The 23496-nt window shown below is 37.9% G+C and overlaps 1 long non-coding RNA gene across 10 annotated transcripts in view; it reads right to left on the bottom strand.

The window, feature by feature from the left end:
* Positions 1-23496, bottom strand: part of LOC109502461 — a 306856-nt gene that overhangs the window by 125928 nt on the left and 157432 nt on the right. For 8 of the 10 annotated variants that reach the window (XR_006583358.1, XR_006583356.1, XR_006583355.1 and 5 more), the window contains 2 exons: positions 21923-22032; positions 17632-17795 (listed from right to left, as the gene is read on the bottom strand). The exons of 1 other annotated variant lie outside the window; for it this stretch is intronic. This is a non-coding gene — a long non-coding RNA (uncharacterized LOC109502461). The remainder of the gene's footprint in view (positions 1-17631; positions 17796-21922; positions 22033-23496) is intronic. One more of the 10 variants, XR_006583357.1, reaches the window with a different exon arrangement.

Genomic DNA, 23496 nt, shown 5'->3' with positions numbered 1-23496 from the left:
ACACACACACACACACACACACACACACACAGTTCTCTTCTGGTTTACATTTGAAGCTAACCAATGCACCCAATTTATTTTTCATTGTTCACAGACAAATGATCTCTCAACCAGTTTTAATCTTTCATTTGTAGGAAGGTTGCTGTCTGAAGAATAGTATCAAATCACCAACTATAATAGAGATATTGCAAGAGGGTCAAATATGGGATTTATAATGATGTATTTCTTATAGTTTAATATTTAGTGATGGCTTGAAATAAAAGATGTGCAATATAATAAAGAATTTATTTTTTATACTTTTATGGTAAACAACAGCTTGGCACTAGTAAATTAAAGATTTAATGTTTGTAATGTGGGATACAAGAAAAGTAAGTGGAGAAATTTTGATGGACAGAGAGGGTTATAAAATATAAATATTAATAATAACAATAATGGCCACTGTTTATTGAGTACTGGCTTTCTGCTGGAAACTGGGAAAAGCTTTAAGCATACATTATCTAATTTAACCTTAAATCAATACTGATAGAGGAATTTTTATCCCATTTATAGAGGGAGGATCTGAGGTTTATATGGATTAGCTGCCCATCATCTATCAAACAGTAAAATTGCAGAACTAGAATTCAAATTCATTTCTACCTAATCTATTATTGTGCTTTAAACTTTATGGTAAGTGTGCATGTGAGTGTGTGTGGGTGATAGATGTATACATACTTATGTATATGCAAAGACACATAGTAATTTCTCCCATAGGCAGTTTGTGATTTCAGATAAGATGTTTAGGAGGTGAGGACAGCTTTCTGCAAGGGTATGGGATAGATGGTCATAGCATAACTAGTCACAGAAATGTGTTTGGAGGCTGGAGGATTAAAGAGTAAAGGAAGGGCAACTTCACAGTGGATTCTCTCATGTGTAGCAGTTCATCGTTATCTTTGCTATCCTTTCCCTGATGCCTTCTCTTACGGTTTCATCTACTTATTTCCTGTGAGTATATTATTTTCATTTTCATTGATTCATACTTGAGTTCTCCTTTTTCCCTCTCTTCACATCTGCCTTCAATGTTGAGTGTCTTCATTAACTGCTATGTCTGCCCATCAATGGATTGTGGTAAAACAGAAGGATATGTGCAGGAAAGTAAACATCATTTCACAAGTGGTCTCACATTTGAAGGTCTGTGCAGAGTATCACAAAATTCCCAGACACTGAGGACTGGTGCCTGTGGTTTATGCACAGCCTAAGAGACCCTCGTTCCTGAAAGAATGAAATAGGGGAGCAGGCTGGTCATGCTTTAACACAAACCTTGTCTAACACTATTTAGTACTATGAATAGTGCCTGATTTTCATTAGTCTCGGACGCCTCTTATATGAACATCAAATAGCTGAATGTGTCCCTAAACTTCTGACATGAGGATGGGCCTATAATTCTATATTATACATTCTCTTGGAGGTATGTCCAGGGGCCAAAGCACTGCATGGAAAGTTAGGCACATTGGTTTAGGTTTCCAGCTTGGTGCACAAATGATGGGATTATAGAATCAGCATCAGCATGACATCCCACATATGCTGAGTACCCAGAAGTCATTACAGGATGCAGTGGGTTTTACAGCATTTAGACATGGTCACTAGTCTTCCAAATGTACTATTTAGTGGGGAGACAGGCCGACCACTGGAGAGGTGGAACACTATAAATGGGTATGCTAGGGGTTCCCATCAGTTGCAATCCTGAGAAGGGCTTGATGGCAGGGATAATTTACATTGTTGTCACAAACTTCATTCCATACAATGGGGCCTATTTTATCTTGCATAGAGAGCTTTCCTGCAGTCTGGAAAGCATCCTAATGATTACACAGAACATGTTTGTTATTTTCAATAATGTTCCAATATGTAGTGTTGTAAACATAATAGAATATCCAATATAACAAGTATTGTTTTCTCATTTTCTTATTTCATGGCCGAAGGTATCAATAGAGAAGAATCAAAACTATACATCAATTCTACAACTCTGGCTCTTCCTTTGTTTTATCTCCAGTGTGTAGGCCAACTTAGCCCTGACGAAGTGAATTACACAGGGAGAAACAGAAACTCTAGAATAAGGGCTGTTGAACCTCAGGGGGCATTACCATCGCTTGGAGGGCTTTATACACACAGTTCTCTATGCTCCACCCCAAGGATTTCTGTTCCCATAGACACAGAGTCAAAGCCCACAGTCTGTAATTCTAACAACTTCTTGGGAGATAGTGGTGTTGCTTTTCTGGGAACTATCCTTGAAGAACTATTGCCTTTAAATATATGAATAAAATGGAAAAGATGCTTTCGTGCTGGAATGTTCTGCCTTCTTTCCAAAAAAGTGAATAAAGAGGAAGGACCAAATGCCCAATTTAGAAAAGAATTCTTTGTTCTTTTAGGGCAATATTAACTATGATGGGAAATCAGAGTTCGGAATTATTTCCTTTGAAGATATCCTCTAGTGCTTATGTTTACTTATTCAGAAAGAAGTGTTTCATTTTTTCCTTTTCAACTAACTCATTTTTACTATACTGATGTATTTTAAGGAAAGTGATAGATATCATCACACATGTCACACATACTAAAGTAAATTACATATCTATAAATGTATAAGAACACTAAAATTATTATACCTGAGAAAGTTAACAATAATTACTTCTTATAATCTAATCTTTGTCCCAAATTCAAAATTTTTAATATTATCCCTAAAATGTCCTTTTCAGCTGGTTTGTCAATAGTAGGATCTAATCCAGGAAAACATACTTCATTTCAGAGTTGTGTCATTTAAATTTTTTTTAGTTTAAAAGAGTTTTCTTTTTCATGACGCTGACTTGCCAAAAATAAAGAATCATTTATCCTGTAGAATATGCTATTTTTCTGAATTTGTCTTGCATGTTTTTGGAAAGGCTTGGTTAAATCACAGTAAATAATTTGGTAGGAGTAAATACTAGCTTTTGTCATGTATCCCATACTGTATTACATCATGGGATACACATTTGGGTTTCTGGCCAATTACATTGCTTTGACTGTATATATTAGTGACTTCCTAGTCATTCATTATAATATTGCATTTCTCTTTGCTTCCAGAAAGTAATCTGTATGCTGGTAGTTTGGTGCTACAAGGATGTCTGATCCCTCCATACATTTTTGCCTTATGGTTTTAATACCACTTTGATAATTCTTGACAAAATCAACAATTTCATTAAAGCTTACAAAGTGATAATTTGTTAATTCTATCACTTCTTCTACATATATTAGCTGGAATTCTTTTTACAACTAGAGCTTTTGCTTACAACTGAGGCTTCTTGACCACCTTAAGATGTATGCTCCACTGGAAAGCTTAATATTTCTCATAATACACCAATTTTCAAAGCAAGTAACTGGTTTAATTAAATATCTTAAATATTGACAAGTCAGACATTCAAGCTTTCTCTGGAAAGCATCACTAAAAATGCATTGATTTTCACAGATTAAATGTGATTCAGTTGCCTACCATTATTTTGAAAATGTATTCACCTGACAGGAGTAAGCTGTCAAGAAGTAGTGAGCTGAAGACCAAAAGGACAATTTATTATGACAGGAAACAGGTGACCACTCTGCCAAGAAAACTCAAGGCCTCAGATTTTCTTGTTAGTGATTTCTGAGTAAAGCATTCAAGGAAGATGCACCCAACCAGTAAAGTGCTGACAAGCAAGAAGCCTTTGCTTTGAAAGGCATTCATTTCTACATGAATTAATAAAGCCAATCCAGATTGGGGAAGAGTAGTCAATAATTCTTATTAATAGAAATAGTAAAAAATAAAAAGTGTCAGGGAAATAAGAAAGTTTTAAAGAGGATATAATCTTTGCACTGTTTGAGCCTATTTTGGGATGGTGATGGTGGAAGAAATGCTGTTCTTTATTGTACTTATAACCATGCTGAGTTTGCGAAAGGAAAACAGACTAAAGTCGTTAGATGAATGTAGCAAGGCACTTAAATGTAAACACAAGGGGGAATGATTTATAGGGAAGTCTTCAGCATTTTATTCTATCCCACGGAATTTATTTTTAAAACACCCCAACAAACAAACAAACAAACAAACAAACAAAAAACTCAAAAACTGAAAAAACCCAGCACTGCAGAATTAGAAACCATTTCCTGTTACTTCACGTTAAAATAAAATTAAGTGTCACGTTATTTTGGTAAGGCCGCTGGTGATAGTCATAGTCATAGTTTTTAACTATGTAGGCCCAAGTAGTTGAACTTCTAGTAGATGTTTTAGAGTTGTCTCTCTTGGATGATGTCACCTCTTCTTTTTGTACAAGTCTTGGTCAAAGACATTTACATCTTTGTAAAGAGATTTCTGTGCCCTGATAGTCTGAAAATAGTTACCATGGGATGTGTCGATGTAAACATAGAGTCCTCCCTCTCCCTTTCTCCCTCTGCTGAAGAGCCACGTATTCCCTGGGAAGTCACACAGAACTCTGGACTGGATGAGGTTTTAATACAAAATGCCATTAGCTTGGATCATATGCATTCCTAGACCATTGGCCTTGAACTCCTCCTGCTATATTGCCCTTAAACCCAAGCCATGCTGATATCTTTCATTTCTTCTAATGTTCTCATGTCTGTTCTCTAGTTCTGAAGTGAGTACCATTTTTCCAGAAACATGTGCAAAATTAATACCCTCAGAATTTTCTAGGTTGAACTTCCTGAACACACAAGTTTTGTCAGTGTAGAGAGTTGACAGACAATGGTATCTTGCAGAAGAATAGTAAAGATAACATTATTTCCACAAATATTTACTCAATACTTACTATGCAGCATGAAACAATAATGCTTAAACAGTCAAATACGTTGTCTGTTCTCTACTACCTGTCTTATTCACAGATCATGACCATCTAAAGCAATTAAGTTGATAAAGATAGAAGAATGTTTTTGCTCTTGTAGGTGGGGTTTTCCATTTAACCTTTGTCACATTCAAAGAGTAAGATCTAAAATGTTTCCAAGTCTCAGCTTATTGTCAGTTATATAGGCCTTTTGAATCTTTGTATCGTTCACATTTTTATACTTATTTATAGCAAAGAACTTATGATATGGCATAATTTCATTATAAAAAGTCTAGTGATTCATGTTGTTCCTTGTTAAATTCACTTCCTTGGGTATGCTTTATCTTTCATTCAAGGTTCACATTTGCCTTTGAGACTATTATCTTTGGTTTGAAGACAAGAGAAAAAGAAAATAGGAGACACTTTGTGCCTTTGTGCAAAGGATTCTTTGAGTACAATAATAAATTGATAATTTCGAACCCTGCAGTTGTTTTAAGAACAATTTTTTTTCTCAGGTCTATAAAAATAAGAAAAAGAAGTGTTACCCCTGGTAAGATTTTGAAATCAATTAGTTGTATCTTACAGCCAATGATGTTTTTTGTTGGAGGTTTTGATGTGTGAGTTATGTCAACTTCAAAAGGAAACTTCTGTAGTGTGGGATGAAATATCATTTTAAGAATTTTAATTCTCTTTCAGTTCAGAACCAGAGGCAATTGTACTTAATATTCTCTGCATTGGCAAAGTCTTTGGTTTTAGACAGCCATGACTGTTAAAATTAAGAAAGTTTAAATGAGAGTTGGAATTGTATGGGGTTTTTTACACAGATTGTGATCTTCCTAAATTCTTGTTCCTTCATTAAAAAGGGGGAAAGTTTCAACATTTTCTAAACCTTAGGTAAAAAGCAATATACAGTTAAAAAGGAGTTAAGATGGCAGAGTAGTAGGAAAACCTTATTCCTCCTTCATCCCTCGAACACAGCTAGGTAATTATTAAATGATTCTGAACACCCAGGAAATCGATCTAAGGACTGAGAGAACACACTACACAACTAGAGGGAGAAAAGAGGCCATCTCACGGGAGTTATAGGGTACAAAGACATGATTTGGGGAAGAAAAGAATCATGGGTACTGTGGAAAGGAGAAAGCCTTGATCACAAAGACAGTAGAGAGATAGAGAAAGAAAGAGAGAGAAGGAAGGAGAGGAAGCAGTACACAGGGGATTGCACAAGAAAAACACTTTCCAAAACCATTGGCTGGGAAAATAAGAGGGGATGATTATTGCAAGTTTTTACAAGTAGTGGAGCTGAAAGTCTGAATATGTAGAACTCCGTGTCATTGCCTGGGTTGAGCCTGGCAGGCATAGTGGTACTCCTGTGTAGAAGGAGGGCAGAGGCTAAGGAGTGGACAGCATGCTCTGAGGATCCCCTGGTCTGTGCGGGGAGAGACAGTTCACCTTTTTGGAGTGCATTTGGTAGAGGTGGCACTGTCTCTCAGGGGACAAAAGAGCCAGCAGGCTACATTGGGCTGCCCTGTTCTTTAGCATATGAGCAGAGACACCTGCTGAGGGCAGGTAACCTGGATGCCACCTTTTTGTTAAACTTTACCATAAAATCCAAGCTCCTGTGCTGTCGTGAGATTTTTTTTCTGGTACAAATTAGTACTAGCCACAGCTAGTGAGACCCTCTCCCAGGGGTTCAGTGCATGTTTGTGCCACATCTCATCTCTAAAATTCGGAGTTTTGAAATCCAGCCATGTGTCTGATATAACACACAGGAGCACTGTGCTGCTAGGCCTGCAGACCACTCAGACACAGATAGGGTGAAGGCAGGGATCAACAGAAGCCTGGTCACAAGAGGGAAGATTGTTCCTTCTTCTGTGAGAGCTTCCTGAACAGTGCAGAGGTCCCCTTTCCAGGGAAGAGAGTAGGTTGATGCCATTTTTCACCCCTCCCATCAGCGTGGACAGACTTCAGCAAGCAGCATAGCACACACAGTGAAGGCTTGAGCACACACATGAAGCTCTGTCCCTCGGTGCTGTGCAAGTGCCTTTTTTACTAGGGCAAGTGAGATTGAGAGCCAGAGAAGCAGCAGACCCCTCCCCCAGAAGACCAGTGCAAACCCCCTGAATGCACCAGATCTACTCATCACAGAGTGCTTCAAGTCTTCAGCTTTACTGGAAATAGGGCCAGGCACATGGTTTCCTAACACACAAAAGACAAAGTTCCAGATAAAATGCCAACATGGAGGAATTCATCCCAAAAGAAAGAATAAGAAGAGATCATGGCCAGGGAGCATGCCAGAACCAGAAATTAAAACAACAATCATAAGGATATTAGCAGGCTTGAGAAAAGCTTAGAAGAAACCAGAGAGAATCCTACCGTAGAGATAAAAGTCCTATAAAACAGTCAGGCCAAAATAAAAAGGGCTATAATGAAGATGCAAACCTGACTGAATGTCATGACCACAAGGATGGACGAAACAGGAACAAATCAGTGGTTAAGAAGATAAAATTATGGAAAATAATGAAGATGAAAAGAACAGGGAATGAAAACTATTAGATCATGAATGTAGACTTAAAGAATTCAGTGATTCCATAAAGCATAACACTATATGTAACATAGGAGTCCAAGAAAAAGAGAGAGATAAAGGGGCAGAAGCCTTATTTGAGAAAATTATAGCTGAAAACTTCCCTAATCTGGAGAAAGAAATAGGCATTCAAATTCAGGAGGCACAGAGAACTCCTTTCAAAATCAATAAAAGTTGCCAATACCAAGACATAGCATAGTAAAATTTGCAAAATACAGAGATAAGTAAAGAATCTGAAAGCAACAAGGAAAAAGAAATCCCTAACACACAAAGGAAGACAAATCAGGTTAGCAGCAGATGTCTCCACAGACACCTGGCAGGCCAGAAGGAAATGGCATGATATATTAAACCCGTTGAATGGGAAAAATATGTAGCCAAGAATGCTTTATCCAGCAAGGCTGTTATCCAGAATAGAAGAAGAAATAAAGAGTTTCCTAGACAAACAAAAATGAAAGGAGTTCATAATCACTAAACACCCCTGCAAGAAATATTAAAGGGGACTCTCTGAGTGCGAAAGAAAGACCAAAAGCAACAAAAACTAGAAAGGAACTAGAAAGGATAAGAGAAAATCTTCAGAAACACTGACTTTAGAGGTAATACAATTCATACCTATCAATAATTACTCTAAATGTAGATGGACTAAATGTTCCAATCAAAAGACATAGGGTATCAGAATCGATTAAAAAAAAACAATACCCATCAATATGCTGTCTATAAAAGACTCATTTTAGACTTAAAGACACCTGCATATGGAAAGTGAGGGGATGGAGAACCATCTATAATGCTAATGGATGTCCAAAGAAAGCCAGAGGAGCCATACTTAATCAGACAAACTAGAGAGATAGAGACAGAGCACAAGTAGAGGAGGGGCAGAGAGAGAAAGAGACACAGAATCCAAAGCAGGCTCCAGGCTCAGAGTTGTCAGCACAGAGCCCAACATGGGGCTTGAACCCACAGTGAGATCATGATCTGAGCCAAAGTCAGATGCTCAACTGACTGAGCCACCCAGGTGACTCTCTTCCACACACTTAAATAAGAGTTAATACCTACTTTTCTCAAACTGTGCCAAAAAATAGAAATGGAAGGAAAACTTGCAAACTCATTCTATGAGGCCAGCATTACCTTGATTCCAAAACCAGACAAAGACCCCAATTGAGAAGAATTATAAGCCAATATCCTTGATGAATATGGAGGCAAAAATTCTCAACAAGATACTAGCAAATCTAATCCAACAGTACATTAAAAGAATTATTCACCACACTCAAGTGGGATTTATTCCTGCAGGGATGGTTCAATATTTGCAAATAAAGCAAGATGATACCTCACATTAATAAAAGAAAGGATAAGAACTATATGATCCTGTCAATAGGTGCAGAAGATTCCACCAAGAAAATTGCTAGAACTGGTACTCAAATTCCACAAAGTCACAGGATATAAAATTAACATATAGAAGTCAATTGCATTTCTATACATCAATAATGAAAAAGCAGAAAGAGAAATAAAAGGAATCAATTCCACTTACAGCTGCACCAAAAACCATAAGATACTTAGAGGAATAAACCTAACCAAAGAGGTAACAGATCTGTACTCTAAAAACTATAGAACTTGAAAGAAAGAAATTGAAAGATGAAAGAAATTGAAGATGACATAGAAATGGAAAAACATTCCATGCCCATGGGTTGGAAAAACAAATATTTGTTAAAATGCCCACATTACCCAAAGCAATCTGCATATTCAGTACAATCCTATCAAAATCCACCAGCATTTTTCACAGAGCTAGAATCAACAATCCTAAAATTTGTATGGAGTCACAAAATACCCCAAATAACTAAAGCAATTGTGGAAAAGAAAAACAAAGCTGGAGGCATCACAGTCCTGGATTTCAAGCTATATTACAAAGCTGTAGTCATCAGAACAGTATGGTACTGGCAAAAATGAAAAAAACAAAGACACATAGACCAACGGAACAACACAGAAAATGCAGAAATGGACCCACAACTATATGGTCAACTAATCTCTAACAAAGCAGGAAATAATATCCAATGGAAAAAAGTCTTTTCAACAAATGGCATTGGGAAAACTAGACAGCAACATGCAGATGAATGTAACTGAACCACTTCTAACATAATGCACAAAAATAAATTCAAAATGGACAAAAGGCCTAAATGTGAGATAGGAAATCATTAAATTTCTTTGATCTCAGCTGTAGCAACTTCTTACTAGACATGCCAGAGGCGGTAATAGCAAAATGAACAGCAAAAATGAACTATTGGGCCTTAATCAAGATAAAAATCTTCTACACAGCAAAGGAAACAATCAAGAAAACTAAAAGGCAACCTACAGAATGGGAGAAAATATTTGTAAATTAAATGACTGATAGAGGGTTAGTATCCAAAATCTATAAAGAACTTATTGAACTCAACACCCAAAAACAAATAATCCAGTGATGAAATGGGAAGACATGAATAGATATTTCCAATAGATATTTCCAAAGAAGACATCCAGATGGCTAACAGACTTATGAAAAGATGCTCAGCATCACTCATTGTCAGGGAAATATAAATCAAAATCATGAGCTACCACCTCACACCTGTCAGAATGGCTAAAATTAACAACATAGGAAATAACAGATGGTGGTGAGGAAGCAGAGAAAGGGAATCCCTCTTACACTATTGGTAGGAATGCAAACTGGTGTAGCCACTCTGGGAAACAGTATGGAAGTTGCTCAAAAAGTGAAAAATAGAACTACCCCATGACCCAGCAATTGTGCTACTAGGTATTTACCCAAATAATACAAAAATACTTATTTGAAGGGGTACATGTATCCTGATGTTTATGACAGCATTATGAATAACATCCAATTATAGAAAGAGCCCAAATGTCCATCGACTGATGAATGGAAAAAGAAGATGTGGTATGTATGTACAATGGATTATTACTCAGCCAGTAAAAAGGAATGAAATCTTGCCATTTGCAGCAACGTGGATGGAGCTAGAGGGTATTATGCTAAGCGAGATAAGTCAGTCAGAAAAAGACAAATACCATATGATTTTACTCATTTGTGGAATTTAAGAAACAAAATGTATGAACATGGAGGAAGGGGGAAAAAGAGAGAAAAGCAAACCATAAGAGACTCTTTAATTATTAAGAACAAACTGAAGGTTGCTGGAGGGGAGGTGGGAGTGGGGATGGGCTAAATGGGTGATGGGTAATAAGGAGGGCACCTGTGTTGAGCACTGTTGTGTTGTGTGTAAGTGATGGATCACTAAATTCTATTCCTGAAATCAATATTACACTACATGTTAACTACCTAAAATTTAAAAGAAGTTGAAAAAAAAAAGTAGACATTAGAATAGGAAAGGTTTGAACTGCGCTGGCCCACTTATAACACGGATTTTTTTTCTCAATAAATATAGTACAGAAATGTATATGTATTTTCTCTTCCTTGCAATTTTCTTGCATTTTCTTTTTTCCTGGTTTCCATTATTGTAAGAATATAGTATATATGGGGTGCCTGGGTGGCTCAGTTGGTTGTGTCCAACTTCGGCTGAGGTCATGATCTCACGGTTTGTGAGTTCCAGCCCCGCATTGGGCTTTCTGCTGTCAGCACAGATCCACTTTGGATCCTCTATCTCTCTGCCCCTCTTCTGCTCTCTCTCTCTCTCTCTCTCTCTCTCTAACTCTCAGAAATACACATTAAAAAAAGAATATAGCATATATAACATATAATGTGCAAAACTTATGTTAATCAACTATTTAGTGGTAAGGCTTCCAATCAACAGTATGTTATTGGTAGTTAAGTTTTTGGGGAGTCATAAATTATACACAGATTTTCACCTGTGTGGGGAATTGATGCTCCTAACCCCTACAATGTTCAATTGTCTACCGTATTGTAAATGAAAGAATCATTTTGCCTAATTTTATTGTATCTGTTCAGAAAATTTGAGATTGTTTGCAAGGTACTAAATATGGGGAGGAATGATCAGTCAAAAAGTCTTCCAGATACTTCCAGAGATTACATAGGCCCTTTAATGTCTCCTAGGAAGGAATTCTCACCATACTGCAGAGACAATAAAATGCAGTGATGTGAGCCACAAAAGGCAATCTCACTTTCCTGGCTGCCTTGCTTATGAACTTTCCCTAAAGACTCACTCTGGCTCCTGACTTACCTTGTTCCCTAGGATCTGGGGCACAATGGGGTATTTATTCATTCATTCTCTAACCTTTAGTCTGATGCTAGGGGAAAATGCACAGTGCCCCTCATAAACAGATACTATTGTGCCCTGTATCTGCTGGAGGGTAGCTCAGAGTGTCCAGGTGGAGAAGATATTATGGCTTCAGAACATGAGCCCAGACTAAGGTTGAACAAAGTTGAGAATCACAGAATTCCAGGCTTGGGAAGGTCTTTTAAGTTTAATAATTTATCCCTCCCCTTACCCACACTAATTTCTAATGTGTGGTTTATGTTCCAACCTGACTTCATATAGCTCTGCTACATTTTTGAATCCACTCTGAGAAAAATTTCTGCGTTTCCTTTAGTTTCCCCCCATTGGTCCTACTTGGAAAAATCAGATAATTATTTCAGCCTTGATAGTTTGTATTTCCATAATGCTGAGGGCCTTGACTTAGTGATGTCTGTCTTCAAGTGAGAGTGGTTCAGGGGGACCCCATGGTCATGGGACATAGTAACTTATTCAACATTTATGGAATGCCTAGTAGGTGCCAGAAAATTTTTTAGGTGCTAGACAGACAGAAGTAAACAGAAAAAAACCCTGCTCTCATAGAACTCACATTGTAGTAGGAGAAGAGAAGACAGATTAAAGGAAAAATTTAAAAAGTATGGCCTGTTAGGTGGCGATATGTACTACAGGAAAAGAAATAAAGCTCGGTAGGCAGATTGTAATTTAAAATTGAGTGGTCAGGAAAGCCTCACTGAAGATGGTGATTTTGAATATAACCTGAAGGAGGTAGAAGTGAGAAAAGCTCATCAGATATTTCAGAGAAGAGCATTTCAGGCAGATGATACAGCAAGTTCAAAGGCCCCAAGCCAGGGTTACTGAGGAGTGGCAAGGAGGCTGGACGTAAGAGCAGCCAGATTGGGTAGGGTCTTATATAGCCAACTGTAGTAATAAGGCTTTTATCCATATTGAGCTAGGATTTCACTGGATATCTTTCAAAAGAGGACTGATACACTTGAACTTACCTTTTCTGTATTAAAGGCAGACCAGCCAGGGCCATGAGCAGAAGCTGGGAAGGCAGTTTGGAGGAAAGTATCTAATAACACGGATAGGATGTGCAGGGCACTTAGAGAAAGCTGGCAATAGATAGAGGAGGTGGTGAGAATGACTCAGACTTCAAATATATTTTGAAAGAAGAGCAGATAGAGTCTGCTGAAAGCTTAGATACTGAGTGTGAGACAAAAAGAGGACTCAGAGGTGAATTCAAGTTTTTTGGCCTGAGCAAATGGAAAGGTGAAATTGTGGCCTATTGATGTGGAGAGAGACCTCTATTAATTAGAATTCCTATCAATTACTCAGAATGTGACTTTGAGAACACAGCTTAACCACTCTGTGCCCTCACCCCTTGTTTTCATGTATAAAATGGGCTAGCCTTATCTACTTTGAGGTGGATACAAGAATTGCAGATAATGTATTAAAAGCCCTTGCAGTGCCTGATACTGGTGGGTACTCAACAATAACTGGACCTCTTATTGATACTATTCCTTAGCAACAAAAGAACAAATCTTGGTTTCCCTGCATGATAGGCCTTCAGATATTTGGAGATAACATGTTCCTCTGAATCTTCTCAGAATGAATTCCATAGTCTTTGTGGGGGCTGGCTGGTTTCTAGGACTCTCTTTGGAACATGTGGGTTCAAACTACTCTCCTTGTTTAAAAAAGGAATGGAAAACAGAAAAGAACTTTACACATTTTTCAATGGTGGGCTAAATGATCAGAAATCCATGTGTTAGCAGACGTCGTTTTCCATCTTCCACCCTCCAATAATAATTGTGAATGGAGAAGCTCTATTTTGATGCAGTTGACACAAATATAAGTCAAGATAATTGGAGTCATTATTGACATGTATTTTCTTTTGTCCTTAATTCTTCATCATATCCCAATGCCACAATGCATAAATTTTAGTCCAAATAAACTTTAATACCTCCAAGTTACAAAATCCATTCCAGCCAGCCACAATTAGAAATAGCTGTGGTTCTAAGATATGCCAGTATGATCCTCCATGGCTGCCAGTTCTAAAAAGACTGGTGGCTTTTTTAGCCTCTCAGTCCTGTGAGCTGGCTACATAGCCCACAAATTCTAGAAAGGACAAGAACAGTACATGAGTTCTATTTGGCTGGGAACCATGCTGAAAGCAAAAAATGAATACATAAGGAAATATGGAAGACCATACAAAATCAATATGTCTTTGGTCCTCATTCTTTTTTTTTCAATTAAAAATTAGGGGGATGGATTAAACAGGTCTTAAAGTTGTGTCTAACACTAATACCTAATGTTCTATTTTCTTCCTTCTGGTGCCCTCTCAATTACAGTAAATCAATGTTAACATTCTGAAATCTTTTCATGGATCAGCCTCATTGGTTACACTGTACTCAGCAGATAGCATGGTCCAAATTTTAAGCTCTGTTGGCAAAGCAAAGCAAGGAATTAAGACTTCCTATGTAGAGAAGACAAATTAGAGATTTTCTTAGATATAGGCTGGATCCTCATAGTCAGCTACAAATGTCAATGTTCTTTATCCAGAAAAAAATACTTACTGATTTATTTAAATAATTTAACAAACTTTATGATGCTTCTAAATCACTTAGCACAATGTCTGGAATATAGTAGACATCTAACCAGTCACTCTGTAATAGTAATAATGTGGTATTTTAATTTCTTTTGTGTCTGTCCAGTGCAACACTACTCTATATTCATTGAGATTGGCCAGTCTATTAGACCCCTCAAAATGCACAGCAATACTGACTTAACTTGTTAATAAACTGGAACTTCACACCTGCTCCCACCAGTCCCCAAGAGGCCTTGTGAAGTAGAAACACAGCTGAAATGGCCCAGGGATTGCTGGCTGATTTTTAGATCCTCAGCATTTGTATTGGTCACACATATATTCTCACTGCCAAATGAAATATATCTTTGTGCAAGAGCAAAGAAGTTGAGTTAAGCTGGTAGCTTGGCTCAGAGATACTTTTATGCCTTTATGCTTTTCACCTTTGTCTCCCTTAATTGCTACTTAAATCCAGAGAGGTATTTGTGACTCTCCATATCCATATGGACATGGACTCTCCATATCAATATATCTATATCTATATCTATATCTATATCTATATCTATATCAGACCCAACAATTTCAAATGAGTCTGGTGTGGATTTGTAGCAAATGGTTGTCTTGGAGGCTGGGGAGCAGGCATGTGCACACATCCAGCGGTGTATACCCTGGGTACATGCTCTGTGCCTGTTTGCTGAATCACATGCTTTCTCTTGGTGCTGCTTTTCTGATGGGTGGATTGAGATTTATGTTCATCACTAGGAATTTCTCTCTTACTGATTGGTATTTAATTTTTTTTTAAGTAATGTCTACACCCAACATGGGGCTAGAACTCAAGACCCCAAGATCAAGAGTCACACACTTTTCTGACTTAGCCAGCCAGGTGCCCCTAAAAATTTTAATCTCAGTAAGAATGGATAAATTTTTAGTCCATATGAAAGTCTCTAAAGTAATACTCTAAAAACATTCTAGAAAAATCTAAAGCAAGTCCTCCGAATTAAAATAACAAAAAACAATTGTTCTAGCTATTGTAAATTTTTCATTTTATGTTTCCTGATTTTATGTGACTATAGAAATACATTAAAAAATTATATATATATATATATATATATATATATATATATATATATATATATATATATATAAATGCCCTTGTGTGTATTTGTACATAATCTTTATTCCCCAGGAAGTGGCTGAGACTCTTCATCAATTTTCATTTTGCTCTCTTAATATGATGACCAAGGGTCTCTTTTTTCCACCAAAATGTAAGATTCATGAGGAAGGAACTTGTCCATTTATTCTCTACTATATCTCCAATATCTATAAACGCATATATTAAATACCGTATCGAGTATAGAAGAAACTTAAAGAGTAGAAGTGGAGCAAACATGAGGTAAAGAATAACTGCTTTTAAAGGACAATAGAGACAATGTACATTGTTCTTAAATTTGAATGTGCATTAGAAGAAGAAGAACTAGGAGTGTGTCAAGAACTCAGATTCTTAGTAGGTCCTCAGAGATTTTGGTTGTCTATCTGGGGTACAGCCCAAGATTATGTCAAGCAGCACCCTGCCCCACTCTCTTTCCCACAAATGATTCTGAGAAAGGTGGTCTGTTGAACCATACTTTGAGAAACACTGCCTTAATATCTGCTTGTTATTTATATGTACTGAATAACTAATATTCTAAGCTTAATGACTTTGTTTCTTTACCCATTCTATGCTAACTTTCCTCACCAAAAGTACATTAATGGAAGGACTTTTAGTTTTTTTTTTTTTCACCTCTTTATTCCTTATATTAGAAACACAAGGGTTTGGCAAACAATCATAAAAAAGAGCTTGCCATGTATCAACAGAAGATTAAGAGGAGTTGGGGCTGACTGACATCAGGAAATGATACCAGGACACAATGTGACTGGCCAGGTTTGGGAGAGAAAGAGAACTAGAGAATCTGCTTAGAAACAGTAAAGAGAGAGGAAATGAGATTTGAATTAAGAGCAGAAGGGGACAGGAATTGGTGGAAATAGACCTGGGCTGTGTGCTAAGAGGCATTCAGGAGAGGGTCTGATGACAAAACAACAAAAGGAGAAGCCATCAGCTTAGGGGCTTCAGGTTGAGGCAAAGAAGTAAAGCTGTGCCTTGAGTTTAGGGCGTTGCACTTGGGATTTAGCCAGAAAGGATCTGGCATCCCCAAGGAATTGGAAATAAGGGAAATAGCTGGGCTAGCCTGAGTATGAAACAGGTTGGAACTAAAAAACAGGCTTGCACATTACCATTTGCCAAGTTGGACTCTGTGACTAAGCTGCATAGTTATAAGTGATCTGCCTGTGGGCTCATTGGGCTCTGAAATCTCTCACCCTCTAGAAGAGAACTGTTTGCATTTTATTTTGATTTATTTATTTTTACTTTAAAATGGCTGGCTGACAAGGAATAAAGTATACAGACCAAGAGTGTGGAGGCAAGATTGTTGGAAACAAGATTGTGATTGAAAGGCTGCCTTATAAAAAGAAGAAAAAAATTAATCTCCTTTGACCTTGGGAGTGAAACTGATAAGTACCGAACACACGGAAATTTTGTGTGTGTGCCTCAGGTACTTTAGCACACAGCTCTCAAGAGGTGCTAATTGAATGGCTGAATGGATAACTGGTAGTTTCAGGACACTCTTGCCTAGAACAGTGGGGGTGGGGGTACACAAGGTCACTTTTCAAAATGATAGACTTATATTTTCTGCCCATTCCAGTCACAACTGAAATAGTCTAGGTGATTCTGGTAACTAAGTGTGTGAAGTTGCATAAGAAACCTAACTTCTTAGCGTATCTTTTTCTTTTTTTCATTTTATAGAAAAGCATATAGCCTTTACACGGGGAGAAACTAATATTAATACCAAAATCACAAGAATACATTCTAGCTCAAAAGAATTCAATGTCTAAATAGATCGTAAATTTAAATGAAAGGCACTTGTAACAGAAACATTTATTTAGTCATACAAGACATGATGGCTAAGAGTTTGTGCCCTTGAGGGCTTAGAGTCAAGGAAAACAAGATAAATCCCAAACTTTGTTATAGCTCAAGAGTCTAGAACCAAGACTTAAAGTTATTCTGTGTAACATTTTAAAGAGAGGAAAGAGAAAATCTCTTGGACTAGATTCCTAAGTAAGGGACTGAAAAAACACATGAAATGGATGAACATGTTTCCACTGGACACACGTGTAGGATGGGAAAAGTAGGGAATAATAATTCAATTATAAAACAATCCTAAACAAGTGCACCTCTGTGTGGATTGAGCATTGAAAACAACTAGAGATAACTTACAGGAAGTTAATACATTTAGCATCTTCCTATTCCCCTTACAACGAGTTGTAAAATCTCTCTTCATTTATTGTGCAAATGATCACTGTTTTCTGCTATATGCTGTGCAAGTGAGAAAAGGAGGATAAATTAGATGGGATTCCTACCTTCAGAGAGTTGAAATGTAGAAAGTATGTTGTGAGGTAGAAAGCTTGAAGGTCCTTACAGAGATTCTGGTATGGTGGTGTGAGAGTTCACAGGGAGGCTATACCACATCCAGCTAGGCAGTCAGGAATGGCTTCCTGGAAGAGGTGGGGGATTTGAATTGGACCTGAGGATAGACAGAATTAGACAGAGTTTAGGGACCTGGCCTGAGTTCTAGATACAGAAATTCCAGTAGGATTGAAGACAGTGAAAATAGCAGGTCATATTTGGGACTGACCAATAAGTAATCTGGTTTGCTTGGGACAAATGGATCTAAGGAAAGGCACAGCTGGAGAGAGAAGTTGATGGAATATTTGAATAAGTAAACTCATGAACAATCTTTGTTTATTTACTTAGTCTAGAATCTTGACAAGCAGTACAATGAGGTGAGAGAGCATGCCGGAGAGGATTTTGTAAAAAGATTGCTGAGTTTTTCTCTGTGGAGTGGGAGTTGCAAACTAAACTGTCTCAGAGAGGCTAGCAAGTACTGTAGATGAGTGAACTGAGCCAGGGGTAGGAAAAATAGCAACTGAAGGGAGATGATCAATGTCAATAGATCCTTGGCCCACATGTCAGGAGGTGATTTGGACCGGGCTTAAATGTGGCTAAGTAGGTGGAACACATTATTTCTGAAGAAGACAGCTGCTATGCAACTCTGGGCACTTGCTCCCTTATGGTAATTGAGGGTCAGTATGACCAATTATTCAAGAGAAACCAGACGCTCATATTTTATGTTGGCAAGGAATTCAATTTTTTTTTTTTTTAAGAAAGTGGACCTTACCATTGTGTGGGCCAAATAAAATAGATCTGTAGGCAGCAAGTTTGAGACCTCTGATGATTAAAGGTGCCCTTAAAGAAAGGTGGAATAGGGAAAGGACTCACACGTTAAAAGCAATGAAAGCACAGCATTGCTAGGAATAGCAGGAATAGCAAAGAGCCATTTTGGAAAACCCACAGCTTGTTTGATTATTTGTTCAGTGTCTGTCTCAGCAGACTATAAACACCTTGAGAGTGGAGGCCCTCCCTGTTTAGCTCCCCAACACCTAGCAGAGTGCCTAACATAACATGGGCATGAAAATAAATGTTTATTGAATGGACATTATTCTTAGAAATGTATTCTTAAAGCTAATGAGAAGAGCTAGATTCTGATTTTGGTTTTTTGTTTGTTTTACTTTAAATGAGGGAGGAGTGTATTGATATGTGAATAATTATATTAATGACTTGTAATTTAATCACATCAATATGTTATTAAACACATCAATTTTGTTTTCAGCACAATTCTTTCATATACACTAATATAAAACCCTCAGAGTTTATAACCTATGTGGAATCTTTAAAATAACTGTGATCATTACCTTTCTCTAATCAAAATGCTTCTATGATTTCCTATCACCTACTGAATAAAGTCTAAACTCAACGTGATTGAAAAATTACTTCCATGATCTGGTTCTTGAATGTTTCCTCAGTTGTATCTTTTCCTTCTATTTCCCAATCTTGGGATAAGTGAGTAGGTAAGTGGCTCTTGGTTGCTGAGAACTACTTCAAAGAATTATTAGGGATACGTGTTCATATTTTATAGCTCTCACAGAGACGCACTGAACACCAGGGCATAGGATATAGTTACCAGTTGCCAAATATTCATGTGAAACGGGGAAGGACTTGTGAATGGGTTCAAGGCTACCATCTTCGCTACCTCTGTATCATTTGCATTCTAAAACTGAGTTTTGCTTAGTTGCCCTTTGTGCATATAAAACCTAAGTGATAGAGACAAAAAAATGTTACATGATTTGTTAATACCCAGAGTTTGCTTTATCAAACACTTCCCCCCGCCCCCCCCGGTTTTCCGGTTAAATATTCTGTTTGTCAAAGTTACGAGGAGTACTCACACAATGAGGAGGAAGGCTGCAAACTTTATAAAACTGCTTTCCTTCCCCTAGATGTTCCTTTACCCATTTTATTCTATGTGTTAGAGTAATGTTTCTCAAACTGCAGACTAAGGAACACTTAGGTTAGAACAACCTAGAATGTTTGTTGAAAAGAGAATTCTGGAACATACATCGGTATATGCTGAATATAAGTCTCTTGGGCAGGGGCGCAAGGTTCTGCATTTTTATAAAGCTGCTCAAGTGATCTTGGTGCATATGAAATTTAAGAACCACTCTTTGAGGGTATGTGGTCAACCAAGAAGTGGCACCATTTATTTAGTATCAGTGGGTGGTCTCCTTTTTTTTCTTCCCCTCTACTAGCGTGGAGCCAGCTCCACAAAAATGCTACCCCCTGGAAGTTTGGCTGGGGAGACTCAGTGCAAACACCTGCATACCAGATGGGCACATCTGTACAGCTTGTACTCATGATCCAACTTTGGCATGTGTCATGCACCACTTGCTGAATTCAGAATGAATCGAAAGGGAGATGCGGATTTCACACCGATGTCTTGAGCACATCAGTCATTTTCCTTTCTTTTTTGTCTTTTCTTTTTCCCTCCCTACTTCTCTTCATTTGCAGTCAATTTCTTTTTCATGAACAAGAATTGCAGGGATATTGAGTACCAAAAAGAAAATAACTCCTCTAGCTGAAGGCACTGCTTTTGTGAATGTAAGTCACTTTATACAGAAAGCCTCAAGAAAGTGGTGCTACTATCTGCAGAGATAGACTTGTTTGGGTTTTTTTTAATGGGTCCAGGTTTCTATTAAAACCACCTAACAATTTAAGGTTTATCAATTACTGAGTGTAAAAGTATGCACAGCTACACTAAAATAAGATCTGAAGACAAAAGGGTTGTAATTTTTTTCTTTTTTTCCCTAATGCAAGTGACCTATGCATCATAAATACATGGCTAATCTCAACTATCAAAATGAGAAACCAGGAGAAGTTCATAGCATGAGATACATGTAGCTTTCTTTTCAGTGTCTTTTTTTTTCCACCTGTGCTTTCCCCTCTTATATTCTTTTTTCCTGCTAGATATAGAGGAAAGAATACTGCATTGCAAGATACAAAGAAATAACAGTCTGTTGTTAGAGTCACAGGGAGCCAGGAAACACTCCATTAGAAATGGGTCAGAAGTCATAGTTCATGGGTAGAGGGAAGGGAACTTGTGGCATGTTGCTTAGCACTAAAGAAAAAGCTGACTACTGTTTCAATACAGGGGGAGACGAAGTTTCCACAAGGTTTTTAAAAAAGACCATCATAAAACTTCCTGATGAGAACAAATGATTACAATAACAGCATACACACACACACACACACACACACACACACACACACACACACACATATATATATATGTAGAGAGAGAGAGAGAGAGAGAGTGTTTAGAGCTTTTCCTATACTATTCAAGGCATTCTGTTAAGTGATATGACTGCATCAGGACATTGAACTGCATAAAAACCCTACAAGGCAGTTGGAGTTCCTGGGTGGCTCAGTCGGTTGAGTGTCCTACTTTGGCTCAGGTCATGATCTCACGGTCCTTGAGTTCGAGCCCCACATCAAGCTCTGTGCTGACAGCTCGGAGCCTGGAGCCTGCTTCGGATTCTGTGTCTCCCTTTCTCTCTGCCCCTCCCCTGCTCATGCTCTGTCTGTCTCTGTCTCAAAAATAAAAATAAATTAAAAAAAAAAAAGCCCTACAAGGCAGAATGCTTCCTAGTTTATAGATGAGTAAACTGATAGGTTAACTATCTCGCCCAAGATTACACAGTGGCAGAGCCATAATGTGAATTCAAGTAGTCTTGCTTCAGACTTCACAGACTTTATACACTCATCACCACTCACCACTCCCCTGTAACTTCTGGAAGATGCAGCATGGAGAAGCACTAGTTGTTAGGGGTTAGTGAATTCTGCTAAAGAAGAAAGACTTGGAAACATCCCAAAGAAAAAGCAGTTTAACTGCTAATCCAGATTGGCCAAATCTGGATTGGCATAAAAAAAAGAAAAAGAAAATCTCTGCATTATACTATCATTTGGTTAAATCTACCCTTTGCTAGAGGGTGTGGGGGGTGGGAAAAAGCAGAAACAGTCAAATGACTTGCATGATATCTATGCTGGTTTTGTCAAACAGTGTTACTTTACAGCTCAGTTGGCAGAAGAATGTGCTGAATAAAGCTGGATAAACCTGAAAGGTATCCACCAAGTCTGTCTGCCATTAAAACTCAGCAGAATATGGTTGCAGTTCATTCTCCCTTCCTTGGTAAACTGGGATGAATACGCTAAGCATTTATTTGCCAGTCACTTGGAAAATGCCTCTTAAAGCTGACTGACCTCTTGTCCCTTCCAGTGCACTGCTGTCCAAGTGCAGAACTCCGCCTATTTATTCTTCCACTCCCAGCATTATCACCCTCTACCGCGGCGAGGTCGTTGTGGCTTTGGAACTGTGGCAAAGGAGCAGAGGTATTAAGTGAGCAGTTAGCCATTCTTCAATGCTGTGTTGCTTAAGCTGATTTTGAAGTCTTTACAATAGACCCAGCTACAGAGCATCAGCAGGAATTTCCTGTTTGGAATCCTTTTATTCTTGTCACAGCAAAACCTCTCAGAAATCTGTCCCTGTGGCTGCCAGGTATGGTGAGATTAAATAATGCCAGGCTGACACTGTATTCCTTGAAGTTCCCATCAAAGCATTTTATTATCTCTCACCATTGATTGTGGAAACACATCTGCTCCTATCAGGCACACACGTAGTTTCGTCTGGTTCCTTCGCTAGGGACAGGAATGTCTTTTGGGAATATGCTTTAACAGTAGTTTTGAGGATGAGAAATAGCATCCTTCATTTTTCTTTCCCAGATTTTTCTGTTGACTCCTTTCCCAACAGTTTCTTGACCTCTTCCCCTTTCCTTTTCCACCCCGGCCCCCATTTCCTTCTCTTTGGATATCAGAGGTTTGGAACAACGGGAAAAAAAAAATCTATGGCATTGCACAGAAACCCAGGACTCATTCTCTGTGGAAAACATTTTTTAAGAATGAGAGTTGAGTTTTCGTTATTCAGTCATCAGAGTTGTATGTTGAGTTCATCCGTGTCAGGAAACCTTTAATAAAATAAATGGAATTGTTTCTGTGTCACCGGATGTTACAAGGAATAAATGGAATTGTGCATGGGAAAGCATAAACCTCAGTATTTAGCACAGAGGAGGTGTTCAAGAAATGTTACTTCCCTTTCTCTTTTTTGTGTCTTACAACTCCTGAAGGAATTATTCTGTTTTGATCCTTTATAAACAGTAAATTGAGAACAGAATGCTATGAAAAGAATTACACAGAGTTTATCAGAGTTGACATAAACATGAATATATAGAGCAGCTTACAAATAGAAATCTATAATTGCAGCTTGGTGCTGTGTTAACAGGCATACCTCCTTATCAGAGCCTTCGTGACCCTTAGGGCTAGGCGGTTGCTAAGGTTTTACATGTTGTTTGACCATAGAGCTAACCAGGGATTCATTTTCCGTCTTAGAAAAAGTCTCATGGATTCTGTAAAAGCCAAACCTGAATCCCTATGCTGGAGAAAGAGGTGATGGGAAGGCAAGGGAAACAGGAAGGGAAAAGAACCCTGGTTTTGCATCATCTTCCATATCTGCTTCTGGTGGTAGGAGCATGCTTTCATGGTTTTCAACACAAATGCCATTAGGACCTATAAGTCAATCATAGCTTCTTGGTTTGTCTTTTCTGCTATTATAGAAAGTTCTCATATTAACTCCTTGGAGGAGGTAAAGATCTTCATGGAGTCCAAACCAGAATCTAGAGGTCTGAACTATGTGTCATTCTTGAATGAAAATGAAAACTTAAACTGAAACTAGTTTGTTGAATTATTGGCTCATGTAACTTAAAGTAGGTAAAGCAGTCATA

Source organism: Felis catus, chromosome A1 (assembly GCF_018350175.1).
Source record: "Felis catus isolate Fca126 chromosome A1, F.catus_Fca126_mat1.0, whole genome shotgun sequence".
NCBI lineage: Eukaryota > Metazoa > Chordata > Mammalia > Carnivora > Felidae > Felis > Felis catus.
This window is presented reverse-complemented; position numbering and strand designations above follow the sequence as displayed.